Genomic DNA, 19,707 nt, shown 5'->3' with positions numbered 1-19,707 from the left:
TCCTCCAATTCCTTTAGTCAGTCCTCAATTATAAAGGAATTATTCTTCTATGTTGAATGTTCTATCTAAACCCCATTCTGATGATTGGGAATCAGATGTAATTTCTCGATTTGAAATGTGGTATTCCAGTAATGAAAGCAGAATTGGGTGGCATCATTGTCTCTCACGTTCTGCACGTATTTTCTCTATTCTGCCTAAAGATTGCATTTACCATACTTGAGAGAGTGGGGATATAACATGAAGTGGGGGACTCATACTGAGTCTGTAATTTTCCGAGGTCATGTCTCCATTTTTAATTCTTTTAATTCAATATGTGTATGTCAAATCAATTCTTGGATGCCCAAAGCATAACTCTAAAAAGTTGAACATGCATTGCTACACACATTTTTTTTAATATCTGAAGCCATTTTCCTATAAATTTACCATATTAGAATGCATCCATGTGTAAGCAATCCTGCTTTGTGTCATGGAGCCAAGATACTAAAAGATTAATAAAATAATTTGTAAAAGCTCCATTCACAGACTAACAAATAATATATTTCCTCAAATGTTCTGGAATATACTACTGACTTGTATTAATGTATTCTGAATTTTCAGAAATAAATACCAGTCAATGGTTTGTCGTTACAACTTAAAAGGAACCTAGTTAGGAAGACCTTCAAAATATTGGTCATTAAATCATAAATAAAATTTTTCTTACAACTGGACCTTGGTAAGTGGAGTGCCTTAACTTTTCTTAGTTCAGACTTTGCAAATTGACTCTAACATTTATAATCATGCTCTTTTATGTGATTTAAGCAGAGATGCTGTTGGTCTATACTTTGTAAGAGAACAGGTAACTCTAGCATAGAAGAAACTATGTAACATGGAACTGGGTAGGACTTCAGTGGCACTACTCCATTTTTATTGATCCAGACTGTTGCTTTCAACCCTGCTTTCAATCCCCGGGTTGTACTCTGAGAGGAGTGCAGCAGTAATAAAACATGGACGGTGCTGGCTTCTCCTCCCTCTGTTCTCCACCTACAACAGTGTCGAAGTAGGACTCACAGCCACAAGCCTCAGTCTTCTCCCTCTGAGTCCGTCTGTCCCCGTTCGTTAATAGAAGTAGGCGGACCTCCTTTTGAAGTTCAGTGAACATGGCTTTGACATCTTCTGCTAGTGTCATATGCTGTCACCTTTTAGATTTCCAAAGGAAGTAGCTTTCTTCAGCTGATTTTCTACTGGCTGCACCACCTTTTGTTTCCTGGATGGCTTTTTCCCAATGTGAAGTCCTTAGATCAGTAATGCATGTATTGTAAGGATGAACCATTCCTTGCTGAGTTTAACTTGAACTTTATCATAGATGGTGTTAGCCTCTTCCTTTTAATGGTATTTTAATTGTGGAAGCTTTATCATCTTCAGCACGCCTCTTTGGCTTGCCCAGGTGGTGTCGATGGGCGTGTTGTCCAGGTCAGAGTAAACGGCCTGCACGCGGCTCAGCCCCTTAATACCACATGCGCTGGGCTGCTGACCCCTGAATTTACTTAAAACAAACAAACAAACTTTGCATTCCAATCACCTAACTTATTTAATTGAGATATAAAGCATTATAAAGGCCTAAAACACTACATGAACTGACCTCATTACCTTTTAACTTTATCTTCTATTTTTCCTAACTTTCCCTCATATCCTCTTTATTCAAAAACTGTCTTATAAATAATGGCTGCCCTGACCATCCAGACACTTACCAACTCGATTTTCTTATTATTTATTTATTCAAATCACTTAACTTCCTCTAGTTACTAAACTTTACTTGCTTTCTTCATTTATTGCATGCCCCCCACCGCCACCCCCATATCGTCAAATGCATGCTTGTGTGCTTTTTTCACATATTATTCCCATAATTGAGACTGCTGCATGGCACTCTGCAGGCAGTCAAAAATGTTTGCCGGTTGAATGAATGTGTAACCTGTTTTCACTTTAAACCCATCCGAGCGCGTTTATAGACTGAGAAAAACAGCACTTACTTTATAGGATGTTGGTATGTGTGAAGTTCCCAGTCCCAAGTAAACGCTAACTATAGCTGCTTATATGATTTAGAACACATTTTTCTTCAGTCCACAATTCGCAATAGAACAAATTTTTGAAGAAGATTATTAAACAAAGCTCATAATCTCTTTTTTCTTATTTCTTTTTAATAGTACCATTGCCAATAGTTATAACAAGTATTAGAGTTTTTCTAACTTACATAAATAATTTGTTAGATTTTCCCTTCTTTCTCTGTTTACTAGAAGTCATATTTGAATTGATTGTTTTTGCTCATATGTTAATGATTTGCTCATATGTTAATGATTAGAAGGTGATGAGAAACAGTGCTAGCGCTTACCTGGAGGAGTAATGAGCCTTGGAAAAATCTGCAGACACGAATGTAACAGCTTTTGATAGGACTTCTGTTCACTAGTTTTCCCTATGTAGTCAATGATATTTACCTGAAAACATTGCCTGTCATGTACTAAAAGAAACCAAAAGAAGAAAAAAGTGGGGAGGGGAGTTAATTTATATGTGAATGTAGATGTAGAAACTACATTAGAAAAAAAGAAGAAAAAACTTCTATTGGGTGTCTTGCATTTAAACAATCCCTTGTGTATCATGCAAAATCGATGGTTATGTGCATTTTTTCTCTGCTAACTCCAGACTAAAATGACAGCCAATGAAAGTGAACTCCTCCCTTAGAAATAGCTAGAGATTATACCTATGTAGAATGTTTAATACTTATTATTTTAGTAATACTGCCAGTGTTCATCTCCAAGACACCAATGTTATCTTAGAAAATTTAGTAAAAAATGAGCATGTATAAGAAAAAAGTTTGGTACAATAATCCATCCAAAAAGGAGATAGATGGTAACAACAGGTTTATAAATAGGTTTATCTATGCCTATTTATAAACCTGTTATTAACATGAAGGAAGGAAGGAAGGAAGGAAGGATGGAAAAAAGGGAGGGAGGGAGGAAGAAGTTGGAAGGGAAGGAAGGAGGGAGGGAAGGAAGAAAGGGAAAAAAGAAAGTGGGAAAAGGAGGGAAGGAGGGAGGCAGAGAGGGGAAGGAGGGAAGGGCATGAGGAGAAGGGAAAGGGTGGAGGGAGGAGACTGTTAAAGTAAACATGTAACCATTGTATTCATTACTTGCAATGGGGATGTCTGAATATTCATTTGTGTGAATGTATTTATATTTATAAAGGTTTTTTGTATATTTGTGGGCTTCCAAGCACTAGAAACAAGAGTTAACCACTGCAGTGTCAAACTTCTTTTTACATAGTAAGCCAAAATTGTTAATAATATTTTGTTTTCTTTGTTTCTCATCTTGTAGTACATTTTTGTACTGTGTTAGAAATTTTCATATTTTCTCATCTATGCTAGATATTCAGAATATTTATATTTTCTATCACTGAAGTATCTAAAGAAGAAAAAAATATTTTTAGTGTCATGGCTAATGAGGATGAGTGTGGTAGTGGGAGAGATGATCGAAAGGAGGTAACTCAAAAGGTGATGAAAATGTGTAAATTTAAAGGTCATTTTCAGGTACTAGTTTTACTTGAGCAAATATTCCTACCAATTATTGCATTTTCATCCTTATTGAAAAAAAAAGCTTTATGTCTTTTCCTGACAAAAATTATGTTGTTTTTGTTTCTATTTTCTTTTTTTGATTTTTAAACAAACGGACAGTTTATTTGCAGATTCTTCTTTGATAGATAGTATAGTAAAACAAAATTGATAGACCTGGTCATTTTGTTTCTGTCCTATATTTCTTTTAGGGAAGTCTATTTTTCAACATTGTGATATATATATGAAATTTAAACCTGGCACCAATCTAATGTGAACTGATAGGGAGTGAATATTTCAGGGACAAGCAGCATCAGCATCAAGAAACTTGCTAGAAACTCAAGTTACCAGCATCCCTTCAGATGTACAGAATCACACTCTTTGTGAATGAGGTTATCCAATATCTTCCAGACAATCCTTAGGCATAATAATATCTGAAAACAACTCCTCTAAACAGAGAATCTTAGACTTCAACATCCGTGAAAAACAGCTGGGGTTCTAAGAAGAAATTCACAGTTGTGGACATAAATCCTAAAGCGTTGAATGTACTAAACTTGGTCTAGTGCCCAGCAATCTGCATCACTTCTACGTTACTCTAAAGTCTGTAGTCTGAAAACTAAGCTGGAGTTGCTCAAGATTAGTCTTTAGTTATAGCAGCTATTTGCACTCGAGTTTCCCTAAAGTCCTGCATCTTTATTTCCATAAGTTGATCCTGATCAGAGCAAAACACAAGCAAACTAACAAGCAAACAACACTCTTACCTTACAGAAAAATGTTCAACATCTTCACAGTGGCATAGTCCTCCTATCACAGTCTGTTCCCAGCTTACCTAACTAACCTCATCTTCAGCCACTTCTTGTAAACTGTGTGTGTTCTCACCACTGTGTTATGTGCTTTCTTCACCTTCATATATTTGTTTGTTTCTTTTGCACAGAATGGTCTTCTTCCCTAATCTTCCTGTTAAATATCTGTGTACTACTCAAATGTCACCTTTTTGTTTTTTCAAAGAATTCCCTGAATATTTCTTTTGTGGCATAAATGATTATTTATTCCCAGATCACTTTATATATATATATTTCAGAAACTATATGGATAAATATTTCATATTGTGTCGTAAGTAATTTTTCATATCACATCCTTTTGCAAACACTAAGAAAACTCCATTAGACTACGTTGGTAGGAACTTTTTGACAACTGGATACAGGTCTCACTTATCATTCTGGCTACCCATCATAACCCCTATTACATATGAGAGTCACAATAAATAATTTTCCAAATGTTTTGTTCAACTTTGTTTTAGTAGAAAAAGTGAAATCACATATATATAGAAAACATTTGAATAGTTGAAGATTCTGAGTTGAGATTCAACCTCAATTTGCCAACTAAGGGACTTTGAGTAAGTTCTAAGCCTCTCTGGACTTTATTTCACTCATCTGGTTAAAGAAAAGACCAGAATACAGTAAGTTTCCATCATTAAAAAATATAAAAATAAGTATTTTTTTTCTTCTTTAAAGGTAATCTTACGTGCACCTTACTTGAAATTCTATCACATAATATAATAAAAGCTAAGCTACTCCATTTGAAGAGGGAGATTGAGGAGGAGGACAAAACCTTCCAGGGTAAAAATGAATGGATACGTACCCTAAATTAATATGTTTGATTATTTCTATGGGTATTATGAGAGGCAAAACTCTAGTATGTGTTATAAAATCAGGATTAAGCGTTGTATTTCTACCATGTGTATCTTATATTAATATAACCTTTTTATTTTATAATATGTCACTAAATTTTTAATGTTTAGAAAGTTGGGAGGAGACTGATTTGCGGGAAAACTCAATCTCCCACGTGGAATGGCCTTGCAACAATTAAATTCTTTCTTTACTGCAATACCATGGTCTCAGTGAATTGGCTTTGTCTGTGCAATGGGCAAGAAGAACCCATTGTATAATTACAAATTTGAGGGCTCATCTTGGATTTGCCCTTTCAGGTGCCTACCCCCAGTTTCTCAGCCCCCGACTGGTACAACAGATCTGGAGGTAAACTCTGGTGGCCACTTACTGTTTTTGAGGGACTCTTCTGGCACCATCTCTATTGGTGACATGCTGTTGAGTCATACTGCCTGGGCCTACTTGCAATAGAGAAATATTTTTTAAAAAATATTCATCTTAACAGATATGAGGTGATACCTCATTGCAGTTTTGATTTGCATTTTGCTCATGATTAGTGTTTCAAGAATATTTTATATACATGCTGGCAATTTTGTATGTCTTATTTTAGAGAAATATTTCTTCAAGTTCTTTACCCATTTTTTTTTAAATCAGGCAGGTCTTTCATTAAAGTCTTGAATTCATTTTGAGTTTATTTTTGTACATGGCGTAAGATACAGGTTTAATTATATTCCTTTGCATGTGAATATCTGGTTTTCCCAACATTATTTGTAAAAGAAACTATATATTCATAATTATGTAGTCTTGCCTCCCATGTTGAATATTATTTGATCAACCCTTTCCTTTCTCAGGAAGAAGTTAGGAGTAGGAGGTTATCTCCTACTTGTTTCATGCTGAGCCAGGGAGAGAGACTATGAAAGTGAGTGCTCTACACTATGACCTTTGTTCTCAGTGGCCATCAACCTGATACACTTCCTGTTAATGCTTAGATTCAGGAAAGACAAAAATCATTTTATTGGTAAATGCGTCAAAAAGTCTTAATATTGGGAACATATTTTAGTCTCCTCTTTTCTTTCCTGGGAAAAAGAGATGGGCTAGGAATTTTCCTCTAATTGCAATAGACTTAGTTGGAGGGAGGAATTATGATAAGTGATTGCCATAATTTTTTTTACAGGCTTTGATGTTGCTAATTTTTTGTTTGTTTGTTTGTTTGTTTGTTTTTTGAGACAAGGTCTTACCTTGTCACTCAGTCTGGAAAGCAGTGGTGTGATCTTAGCTGCCTGTAGCCTGGACATTCCCAAGCTCAGTTGATCCTCCCACCTCAGCCTCCCAAGTAGCTGGGACTACAGGCACACACCACCATCCTCGCTCAGCTTATTTATTTATTTTTTTTAAGATGGGGGTTTGCAATGTTGCCCAGGCTGCTCTTGAACTCCTGGGCTCAAGCCATCTGCCTGCCTCGGTCTCCTAAAGTGCTAGACTTACAGGCATGAGCCACCATGCCCAGCCTGATGTTGCGATTTTATGTTCACCTGAGGTACTTAAGCTTCTTAACTGGTTTCAGGATTTTGTATAGATAAAATTGGTCCTTGTATTAATGTTGAGTTTGTGTCTCTGTGGGGAGTGGAGGGTTTCAGGCATCTTGTTCTGTCTTCTTACTGCTGTGATTTTTATAATAGAAACACTCATTCACCTTCACTCCACATTAGTGTTCATTAAAGTGTTAATTATTTTAGTTAATTAGTTCTTTATATACATAAAGTTAGTTGCCCAGTGATTATGGTCACTGAGCCACTAATGCTGGCAGGGCCACTCTGTCCCTGCACGTTTGCACCAATGGACTAGGTTGTTTTTTTTTCAAAAATGTATATGCTATTTATGCTTTTTGCTGTCATTATATAATTAATTTAAATATAATATTTTTGTGAAAATTTTATTGTGAAAGGAAAGTTCTACTATAATACAAAAAAAGATGCTAAAATAATTTTGTTCGGTTGTAGAAAATACAATTTTATAATTTTAAAATTATGAAAATATACATTTTTTCTGTAGAAATATGACTATGTTGTTTTATTATTTGACTTATTTTATTATTTTACTTGATTTTGTATAGATTCTGTGTGGATTTTTGTACAAATCCACAATATGTACACATGTTTATAGCATACATGTAATATTCTGATAAAATTATATACTGTGTAATGACAAAATCAGAGTATTTATGATATTCATCATCTTAAATATTTACTGTTTATTTGTGTTTGGATCATTTTAAATCTTCTCTTCTAGCTATTTTGAAATATAAAATAAATTATTGTGAACTATATTCACCACAATCAGTTATTAAATACTAGAACTTATTTTTTCCAGTTGTATGTTTTTACCCATTAACCAGCCTCTCTCCATGCCTATCCCATCCCAAATCCTTTAAAACTTTGAACAACCACCATTCTGCTTTTTACCCCGATGATGTCAACATTTTTGTCTGCCACATATAAGTGAGAACATGCAACATTTGTCTTTCTGTGCCTGGCTTATTTCACTTACCATAATGACTTCCAGTTTCATTCATGTTCCTACAAATGATAGAATTATGTTATTTTTGTCTGAATATTATTTTATTGTGTATATAGACCACAGTTTAATATGTATATTCATTGATGAACATTTAGGTTGATTCCATATCTTGGCTATTGAGACTGGTGCTATAATAAAGATGGGGGTGTAGATATCTCTCTGATAAACTGATTTTCTCTCCTTTCGATAAATGCCTAGTAGAAGGACTGCTGGATCATGTAGTACTATTTTTAGTTCTCTGAGAAACCTTCATATTATTTTTCATAATGGCTGTACTAATTTATATTCTCATCAATGGTGTATAAGAGTTTACTTTTCACCACATCTTTACCAACATTTATTATTGTTTGTCTTTGTGATAGCAGCCATTCTAACTGGGATAAGAGATATCTCATTGTAGTTTTGAGTTGCATGTCCCTGATGATTAGTATTGTTGTGCCTTTCTGTTGCACATGCAGATTTCTTCTTAATATGTTTTAATTATTCGTTAAGAACTCAAAGGTATATTTGTTGCGATAGAAAATCTCAATTAGTACACTTACTTGAAAAATCTTTTGTCTAAATCAAACCAAATAAGTGTAAAATAAATGTACCTCTGTATATTAAAAGTTAAAATAAAATGTTATATATCTATAGATACATATATCTTCTGTAGATAGATGAAATATATCCCTATGTATCTATATATAAAAGAGATAAATGTGTCTGTTTATTTATGTTTTGAAATGATTCTCTATGATAAATGACTTTTCCTATTAACTGCCTTACTACTTGTCCTGGTGACATTTAATAAAAATCCTCTGTAATATATTAAATGAGGGGCATCTTTAAACCACTAAGTGTTAATCATGAAACCAAACAAATGTAACTCACTGTCATTCATTATCCAACAAAATCGGGGCACAAAAAAATAGATATCCCTTAATTTAAATAACAGTAACTCATTTTTAAGGAAGTTACATAAATAAGATAAATTGGTATATATAGCCACATGTAATGTTAGTAAAATTTAAAATGTTATATCCAGAGTGATATCAATTTGGCTAACAGTCAACTTTAGTAGAATGTTTCTCAATTTTTAGAGGATGTCTGGGTTTGCAAAATGTTTTATGAATGATTCACTGTAGATGCAAAGTGAGCAATGTCTATTCAAGAAATAAAGATAGCAATTAATTTGTTCAGAATAGAAAAATAATATATAAGCAGTTCTTTTTTTCTTATTTTTTAAATTTTAAATTTTTGTGGGTTCATAGTAGGTGTATAGATTTGTGGGATACATGAGATATTTTGAAATAAGCATGCAATGTCAAATAGTCACATCATGAAGAACTGGGTATCCATTCCTTCAAGTATTTATTATTTCTGTTACAAACAATCCAATTGAACTCTTTTAGTTATTATTTTTTATTCTCCAACTTTTATTTTAAGTTCCAGGGTACATGTGCAGGATGTGCAGATTTGTTACACAGGTAAACGTGTGCTATGGTGGTTTGCCACACAGATCAACCCATCACCTCAATATGAAGGCCAGCGTGCATTAGCTATTGTACCTGATGCTCTCTCTACCCCAACAGGACCCACTGTGTGTTGTTCCCCGCAGCTGTGTCCATATCTTCTCACTGCTCAGCTTGCAATTACATGTGAGAGAATGTGTTGTTTGGTGTTCTACTTCTGCATTAGTTTGCTGAGGATATTGGCATCCAGCTCCATTCACATCACTGCAAAGAAACATGATCTTGTTCCTTTTCATGACTGCATAGTATTTCATGGCATATATGTGTCACATTTTCTTTATCATTGATGGACATGCTATCATTGATGAGCATTTGGGTTGATTCCACATCTTTACTATTGTGAATCGTGCTACAATGAGCATATGTGAGCATGTATTTTTATAATAGAATGATTTATAATCTTTTGGGTATATATCAAGTAGTGAGATTGCTGGGCCAAATGGTATTTCTGCTTCTAGATATTTGAAGAATTGCCACACTATCTTCCACAATGGTTGAACTGATTCACATTCCCATCAAAAGTGTAACAATGTTACTTTTTCTTCACAACCTCCCCAGCATCAGTTGTTTCTTGACTTTTTAATAATTGCCATTGTGACTGTCATGATATGATATCTCGCTGTAGTTTTTATTTGCATTTCTGTAATGATCAGTGCTGTTGAACTTTTTTTCATATTTGTTGGCTGCATGAGTGTCTTCTTTTGAGAAGTATCTGTTCATGTTTTTAGCCCAGTTTTTAATGGGGTTGCTTTTTCTTGTAAATTTGTTTAAGTTCCTTGTACACTCTAAATATTAGACCTTTGTCAGATGGATAGATTGCAAAAATTTTCTCCCATTGTAGGTTGTCTATTAGCTCTGATTGCTCTTTAGTTTAATTGGATCCCATTTGTCAATTTTTGCTTTTGTTGCAATTGCTTTCGGCGAGTTCATCATAAAATCTTTGCCTGTGCCTATGTCCTGAATGACATTGTACAGCACAATTTTAGTTATTTTAAAGTGTACGATTAAGTTGTTATTGACTGCAGTCACTGTTGTGCAATCAAGTAGTATGTCTTAGTTGTTATATTTTTTGTACCCATTAACCATTCTCACCTCCCCCTAATTCCCCTACTACTCTTCCCAGCCTCTGATAACCATTCTTCTACTCTCTATTCCCATGAGTTCAATTATTTTAATATTTAGATCCCACAAATAAGTAAGAGCATGTGATGTTTGTCTTTCTGTGCCTGACTTATTTCACTTAACATAATGATCTCCAGTTCCATGCATGTTGTTACAAATAAAAGCATCTCATTCTTTTTTTTTTTTCCAATCTGAATAGTATTCCCTTGTGTATATGTACCACATTTTCTTTATTCATTTATCTGTTTATGGACACTTATATTGCTTCCAAATCTCAGCTATTGTAAACAGTGCTGCAAAAAAATAGGACAATACGGATTTTTTTTCACTATACTGATTTTCTTTCTTTTGGGTGTATACCCAGGTGTAGAATTGCTGCATCATATGGCAGCTATATTTTTCGTTTTTAGAGGGACTACCAAACTGTTCTCCATAGTGTTTGTACTAATTAACCTTTCCCCAAACAGGGCATGAGGGTTCTATTTTTCTCCACATACTTACCAGCTTTCATTATTACTTGTCTTTTGGATATAAGCCATTCTAACTGGGATGAAATGTTATCTCATTATAGTTTTGATTTGCCTGATTTATCTGATGATCAGTGATGTTGGGAACCTTTTGATATGCCTTTTTGCCATTTGTGTGTCTTCTTTTGAGAAATGTCTATTCAAATGTTTTGCCCATTTTTTAATCAGATTATTAATTTTTATAGAGTGGTTTGAGGTCCTTATAGATTCTGGTTATTAATCCCTTGTCACATGTTTAGCTTGCACATATTTCCTCCCATCCTGTGGGTTGCCTCTTCACTTTACTGATTGTTTTCCTTTGCTGTGCAGAAGCTTTTTAACTTAATATAATACCATGTGCCCATTTTTTTCTTGGTTGCCTGTGCGTGTAGAGTATTGCTCAAGAAACTTTTGCCCAGACAAATATCCTGGAGATTTTTCCCAATGTTTTCTTGTAGTAGTTTCACAGTCTGAGGTCTTAAAGACTGTAATAAATTTTGATTTGATTTTTGTTGATGGTGAGAGGTAGAGGTCTAGTTTCATCATTCTTCTGCATATGAATATCCAGTTTTCCCAGCACCATTTATTGAAGAGGCTCTTATTTTCCCAGCATATGTTTCTGGAACCTTTGTTGAAAATGAGTTTAGTATAGGTATGTAGATTTGTTTCTGAGTTCTCTATTCTGTTGCACTGATCTATGTGTCTGTTTTTATGCTGGTACCATACTCTCTTGGTTACTGTAGCTCTGAAGTATAATTTGAAGTCAGGTAATGTGATTGCTCTAGTTCTGTTCTTCTTGCTTATGATATCTTTGGCTATTCTGTGTCTTTTGTGGTTCCATATAAATTTTAGGATTTTATTTTCTATTTTTGTAAAGAATGTCATTGGAATTTTTTAGAGATTAAATTGTATCTGTAGATTGCTTTGGGTAATATGGACATTTTAACAATATTGATTCTTCTTATCCATGCACATAGAGTATTTTTACATTGCTTGGTGTCCTATTCCATTTTTTCATCAATGTTTTATAATTTCATTATAGAGATCTTTCACCTCTTTGGTTAATTCCTAGTTATTTAATTTTATGTGTGGCTATGGTAAATGGAATTATCTTAATTTTTCCTGATTTTTAACATGTTTTACTTAAAATTGTTATATTTTCTTGCTAAATTGACCCTTTTATCTTTATACAGTGACCTTTGTCTCTTCTTAGAGTCTTTGTCTTTTGTCTAAGTATAGTGACTCTCGCTTTTGTTTGTTTGTTTGTTTCCAATGGCTTGAGGTATCTTTTTCCATCCCTTAATTTTTAGTCTCTGTGTGTTTTAGATGTGAAGCGTGTTTTCTTGTAGGTGACAGATCAATGGATCTTCTTTTGTTTATTCATTTAGCCACTCTGTCTTTTGATTGGAGAGTTTACTCCACTTACATTCAATGTTGTTATTAACAACTAAGGACTTACTCCTGACATTTTGTTATTTGTTTTCTTGTTGTTTTGTGGTGTTCTCCTCTTAATTTTTTTTCCTATCTTCCCATAGTGAAGGTAATTTTACCCTGTGATATAGTTTAGTTACCTGCTTTTTAAATTTTTGTTTATCTAGTGTATGTTTTTTGGTTTGAAGTTACCATGAGGCTTACAAATACTATTATTTGCAAAATAACCCATTATTTTCACCCAATAAAAACCTAACACTTTTTGAATAAACAAATAAACAAAAAGAAAACTAAGAAAATTGTATACCTTAACTTCATCCTCTCACTTTTTTTATTTTTTGTTGTTTCTATTTATGTAGTATTGTGTTGTGTATATCTGGAAAAGTTGTTGTAGTTACTATTTTTGATTGGTCCATTGATTACTCTTTTTACTTAGGATAAGAGTAGTTTACACACCACAGTTAAAGTGCTATAATATTCTGTGTTTTTCTGTGTACTTACTATTACCAGTGAGTTTCGTACCTTTGACGTGATTACTTATTGCTCATTAAAATTTTTTCTTTCTCACTGAAGTATTCTTTTTTAGCATATCTTGTAGGACAGGTCTGGTGTTGATAAAATCCCTCAGCTTTTGTTTGTCTAGTAAAGTCTTTTTTTTCTCCATGTTTGAAGGATATTTTCCAGATATACTATTCTAGAGTAAAAGTTGTTTCCTTCAGCATCTTAAATATGTCGTGCCACTGTCTCCTGGCCTGTAAGGTTTCCACTGAAAAGTCTGCTGTGAGATGTATTGGAGCTCTATTGTATGTTATTTGTTTCTTTTCTCTTTCTGCTTTTAGGATCTTTTCTTTATTCTTGACCTTTGAGAGTTTTATTATTAAATGCCTTGAGGTAGTCTTCTTCGGGATAACTCTGCTTGGTGTTCTGTAACCTTCTTGTACTTGGTTATTGATAGCTTTCACTAAGTTTAGAAAGTTATCCATTATTATCTTTTTGAATAACATTTCTACCGCATCTTTTTCTGTACCTCCTCTTTAAGGCAAACAACTCAGATTTGTCTTTTGGAGGCTGTTTTCTATGTCCTACAGATGTGCATCATTGTTTTCTTTTCTTTTATGTTTTGTCTCCTCTAGCTCTATATTTTCCAGTAGCCTGTGTTCAAGCCCAGTAAATCTTTCTTCTGCTTTATTAATTCTATTAAAGGACCCTGATGCATTCTTCAATTTGCCAATTGCATTTTTCAGCTCCAGCATGCCTGTTTGATTCTTTTTATTTCAATCTCTTTATCAAATTTATCTGATATAATTGTGAATTTCTTCTCTGTGTTATCTTAATTTTCTATGTGTTTTTCCTCAACACAGCTATTTTGAGTTCTCTATCTGGAAGGATACATAACTGTTTCTGCAAGATTTGTCCTTGTTTCTTATTTAGTTCATTTGATGAGGTCATGTTTTACTGGATGGTGCTGATGCTGCTTGATATTCTTTGGTGTCTGGGCATTGCATATTTTGGTGTTTATTTTAGTCTTTATTTTCTGAGCTTGTACCTGTTCTTCTTGGGAACGCTTTCCAGATATTTGAGAGGATTTGGGGGTTGTTATCTAAGCTGTATCTGCTTTAGGAAGCTCAGTAATGCTGCAGTTCTTGCAGACTCTTAGAGATAACTTCTTGATGGTCTTGGACAAAATCCAGCTGAATTCTCTGGATTACCGAGTGGAGATTTTTACTCTGTTCTCTTACCTTATCCCCTCAAAACAGTCTCTCTCTCTGTTCTGAGTCACCTAAATCTGGGGGTGGAGTGACACAAGCTCTCCTGTGACCACCACCACTATGACAGCACTGGGTCAGCCCTGAAGCCAGCACAGCCCTGGGTCTTGCCCAAGGCCTGCTGTAACCACTCCCTGGCTACTGCCTATGTTCACTCAAGTCCCCTGGGCTCTAGAATCAGCAGCTGGCAAATCTAGCCACGCTGTTTCCTTCACTTCAGGGTGATGAAATCCCTCACTCCTGCATGGATCCTGAAATGCCATCCAGGAACTAGGGACTAGAGTCAAAATCCTTAAAATTGCCCCTGATGTTTTGTTGTACTGCAGCTGAACTGGCACTTAAATCACAAGATGCAGTCCTTCTCACTCTTTCCTTCCTTTTCTAAAGGCAGAGGATCCTCATTCCATAACCATCACCACAGACCCATATGGAGTTCTGACGGATTACCACTGATGTTCTCTCATGGCCCAAGGTCTGTTACGTCAGCTTGTGATGAATGCTGCCCAGTCTAAATCTCACCCTTCAATGTAGTAGGCAGGTCTAGAGTTGCTACTCAAGAGTGAAGTCCCGAAACCAGTGACTCCAAAGGCCCGCTTGGTGCTCTACCCCACCCTGTGGACATCTTAAAGTACCTAAAGTGAATACAAGACAATGTCCCCTTTACTTTTCCCTCACTTTTCTCTAGCAGAAGGAATTTTACCCCATAGCCATCACACTGATAATGTCCTGAGTCACACTTGAAGCCAACAAGTTACATAGGCTTACACAAGGCCCTCAACATAGTACTCAGGTATCATTGTTGGTTATTCAGGGCTCAAGGGTTCTTCAGGTAGCAGGTAATGAAAGCTGCCAAGAAAGCAGGTCTTTTCTTTGAAGGCATTGAAGGCAGTGGGTTCTCTTCTGGCCCAGGGTATGTCTAGGAATGTTGCCTTGGAGCTATGGTCTGGAATAAGGCCTCACAACTCTGACTAGTACCCTATCCTCTTTGGCTGAGCTCATATCCAAGATGCAATACAAAGTCCTCCCTACTCTTCCCTTTCCTCTCCTCAAGTAGAAAGAAGGTATCTCTTTGGAGCCACAGTCTGTGCCGCCTGGAGTTAGGGGTGATGCCAGTACTTTCTTAGCTTCCCCAACTGATGTCTCGGTGGGTCACATGCACCCCACTCCCCACCCCCTTCCAGTATATTTTTTCTCGGCCCCATTCAACCGTGGACTCCACTAAGATTTTCAGTCCTTATGGCCTAGATTGCCTTTCAAGTTTACTTAGGGACCCAGATCCAGAGCAGATTGGCCTTTAGTGGGGAGGTTTGCAGGAACTCAAGTTCCTACTTCTAGTTTCAGCAATTCACCTTTGGCTGTAGCTGGTTTAAATGCTCCCTCTTTGGGTGAGCCTCAGATGAGTTTTTTCTGTTTGTTTTTTTATTTGTTTGTTTGTTTGTTTTCCTGCTAACAGGACAGCACTGAGTTCAATGTCTCATAATTGCTATGTTCTTCTTCACCCAGCAAACAGAGATGCTCTTCCCACCATGATGGGGGTGACTAGGGGATGGCAATGGCAATTAAACACTGTTTTATTTAAGTGAAAGCAAGTTTATTAAGTTAGTAAAGGAATAAAAGAATGGGTACTCCATGGGCTGAGGAACCAATTAAAGATTAGTGTTTTTTTAATCTTTTCATTTCCTCTTTCAGTGACACTTTGTTAAAACCAGATACTATGAGGGTTCACCTGATTTTTGTTTCTCATGGAGGTGTTTCTTCTTTGTAGATTGTTGTTAAATTTGTGGGTTTTTATGGGTGGTGAAGGGACGATCAGTGAGGCCTTCTATTTTTGCCATCTTGCTCCACCTCTATAAGCAGTTTTGTTTTATTTTTTGAGAGAGCATCTCGCTCTATCACCCAGGCTGGAGTGCAGTGGCATGATCTCGGCTCACTGCAACCTCTGCGTCCCAGGTTCAAGCGATTCTCCTGCCTCAACCTCCCGAGTAACTGGAACTACAGGTGCGTGCCTCCACCCCCGGCTAATTTTTTGTATTTTTAGTAGAGATGGAGTTTCACCATGTTAGCCTGGATGGTCTCGATCTCCTGACCGCATGATCTGCCTGCCTCAGCCTCCCAAAGTGCTGGGATTACAGGTGTGAGTCAGCACGCCTGGCCAAGCAGTTCTTTAAATAAGGATTTAAACAACATATCATTTGTCTTTTAAAAATGTTTTTCAAGTAAGAGAACTAATAAAATAGGAAAATAGTTTGAAAAATGTTCATATGATGAAATCTGCTTAAAGAAAATACTAAAAATAATTATTTATATGCAATCTAAAACAAACCTTCAAACATTCTGATATTTATATACCTAACAATTTTTTTCTGGCCACTGTTAGAAATGTGGTCCCTCTAGGAAATTATTATTTAGTTAAGATCTAAAAACAGTTGACAGATATTTCAGATTAAAATATGCTTTTTCCAATGTGGTTTGTTAAATTATGGTTTATATCCACCAGAAATTCAAATAATGTAGTGCTAAAGGAAAGAGTCTGATTTTGAGTCTCTCTCCACAGAACTTATTGTATTTCTATATATGAAAAATGAAGTAAAAGATTTTAAGAACCCCAAATTTTGCCTAGTATTTGGTAGATTTCAATCCCTTGTAAGTATTTCTCTTCATACACAATGCACTTAACATTCAAATGTTTAGGCTTGAATAACTCTTTAATTTCTGTAGCCATGATAAAACAATAATGTATGTGTTTGTGTTTGATTTTAATATTCATTGATGAAACATAAATGTGTATCAATGTCTGCCACTTTTTTTTATTGCCCAGCCAGTAACAGCCAATCTCTTAGAAAGATTTGAGGCTGGGCACTGTGGCTCACACCTGTAATCCCAACACTTTGGGAGGCTGAGGCCGGTGGATCATGAGGTCAGGAGATCAAGACCGTCCTGGCTTACACGGTGAAACCCCATCTCTACTAAAAATACAAAAAATTAGCCAGGCATGGTGGCGGGTGACTGTAGTCCCAGCTCTTCGGGAGGTTGAGGTAGGAGAATGTTGTGAACCTGGGAGGCAGAGCTTGCAGTGAGCTGAGATCGTACCACTGCACTCCAACCTGGGTGACAGAGCAAGACTCCATCACACACACACACACACACACACACAAAAAGAAACATTTGAATGCCAGGTTCTTGATTTTTAAATCATATTAGAATTGTTTAAGTGGTTTTAATATTTAGCAAAAACATTAACCTTTTGTGAAAGAAAAATTACTACAGTAAGCTTTTTTGTTTTTGCTTTGACTTCCCTTTTTACTAAAGTGACATCTCCTCTGCTATTTCTTAATGATAATTTAGGTTTTATATCTTGTTGAACTAATAAAGGAAATGATTCTTAAGTGATCTTCAAGCTGTCCTTTCAGAGAGGCAGTCTGCCTGCACAGTCCCTCTTGCTTGGAAATGAGGGCACTGAGACCCAGAGTCAACACAGAGTTTTCTACAAGTTCTTTATTGTCTGAGATTGAAACCCAAATAAAGCAAGGAATTCTTTATTTCTTGTCTCAGCAACTCTCATAATAAGAGAGGTTTTCTGAAAACTCTTTGGTACATAAAATATAAATAAAATAAAAAATGTAAGCATTCTATCTAGTTGTGCAAATTTTCAGTAAAGCTCAACAGTAATTTCTTTTTCTTAAAAAATGGGAATTGCTGGAAGATAATATAAAATCACACTAGCATTTTCTCTCCCGTATTTTTGTTTAACTCCAAAGCAATGGTTTTGTGTACTAAAATATACTTACTGTCTTAGAAAAATATTCCTTGAGAATTAGGATACTTTACATGTGTTTCCAGGCCTTGGTCAACTGCAGTTGACTCTGAAAGCCAGAACCAATCCCATTCATTCATTCATTCATTCAAAGACAGGCTCTCACTCTGTCGCCAGGCTGGAGTGCAATGGCATGATTATAGCTCATTGCAGTGTCAAACGGGCTCAAATGGTTCTCCCACCTCAGCCTCTTGAGTAGCTAGGATTACAGGTACATCGCCACCCGTGACTAATTTTACTTGTTTTAACTTTTTGTAGAGACAAGGTTTTGCTATGTTGCCCAGGCTGGTCCTAAACTCCTGGCCTCAAGTGATCCTCCCATCTCAGCATCTCAAAGATCTGGGATTATAGGCATGAGCAATTCTACCTGAACCAGAATACTCTTAATGTGATACAAAAGTTTTATTTCTAAATTCGAAGGACTGTGGTTCAGACTATGGATTGCAGTAAAATCACAGCAATGTTGTTAGAACAATTTTCCTCTCCGTCCAAGTTTTGCTTTGGCTTTGAATCAGTGTGAACCACATCGTAGTTATTGGCTTGCATTATCTTCATGCAGACTCTAATACAGCTGTGCGCATAGCAGTTGCTTGGAAATTTTGATTTGGCTATCTTTGGAACTACTGTTTTAAGTATTTCTTAGTAGTTTTCCTTAGATGAAAAATATGTTAATGTATGAATATCAATGATATTCTGACTACAAGACAGACTGGAGAGACTTGTTTTATAAGACTTAGATTTAAATATTTGCTCTATGATAAGCCAGTAGTACACCTTTCAAAAGTTACTTTCCTGAGCCTTTTTTCGTTCATCAGTATAATGCCAACAATATTATACTCCTCATTTCATATAGTTACTGTGAAGATTAAATAATGTGTAATTATATCAACTATGAAGTGTTTATGGAGCACATGTAAATCTCACAATACCTCTATGGGAGGAGTATTACATGCTTTTTATTTGTACAAATTTATGGAGTACAAGAAAAATTTTGTAACATGTATATGGCACATACTAAGTAAGGAGATTTAGAATGTCCATCACGAGGTACAATATATTTTTTTAAGTATAGCCATCCTACACTGCTATTGTGTTAGGGTTCTCTAGAGGGACAGAAATAATAGTATATCTATGTTAAGTTTATTAAGAAGTATTAACTAACACGATCACAAGGTCCCACAAGAGGCTGCTGCAAGCTAAGGAGCAAGGAAGCCAGTCCAAGTATCAAAGCTGAAGAACGTGGAGTCAAATGTTTGAGCGCAGGAAGCACCTAGCACAGGAGAAAGATGTAGGCTGGGAGGCTAAGCCAGTCTAATCTTTTCACATTCTTCTGCCTGCTTTTTATTCTGGCTGCACTAGCAGCTGATTAGATTGTGCCCGCCCAGATTAAGGGTGGGTCTGCTTTTCCAGTCCACTGACCCAAATGTTAATCTCCTTTGGCAACACCCTCACAGACACCCCCAGGATCAATATTTTGAATCCTTCAATCCAATCAAGTTGATACTCAATATCAACCATCACAGCTATCAAACATTAAACTTATTTTTTCTATCTTTCTGTGTATTTGTGCCCTTTAACTCACTTATCTTTATCCTGCCCTCTCCCCAAGACTCATCCTTCCAAGTCTCTGTTATCTGTTTCCACTCTCTACCTCCACGTGTTCAAAACATTTGGCTCCCACATACAAGTGAGAACATTCAATATCCGTCTTTTTATGCCTGAATTATTTCACT

The 19,707-nt window shown here is 35.8% G+C and overlaps 1 pseudogene; it reads right to left on the bottom strand.

Annotated features, from left to right (window-relative positions):
• Window positions 1-761: 761 nt before the first annotated feature.
• LOC119624206 (N-acylneuraminate-9-phosphatase pseudogene) overlaps window positions 762-19,707 on the bottom strand; it is a 130,495-nt pseudogene continuing 111,549 nt past the window's right edge.

This window comes from Chlorocebus sabaeus, chromosome 1 (genome assembly GCF_047675955.1).
Source record: "Chlorocebus sabaeus isolate Y175 chromosome 1, mChlSab1.0.hap1, whole genome shotgun sequence".
In the NCBI taxonomy this organism is placed as follows: domain Eukaryota; kingdom Metazoa; phylum Chordata; class Mammalia; order Primates; family Cercopithecidae; genus Chlorocebus; species Chlorocebus sabaeus.
Note: the sequence above shows the minus strand (reverse complement) of the source record. Positions and strands in the feature narration are given on the sequence as shown.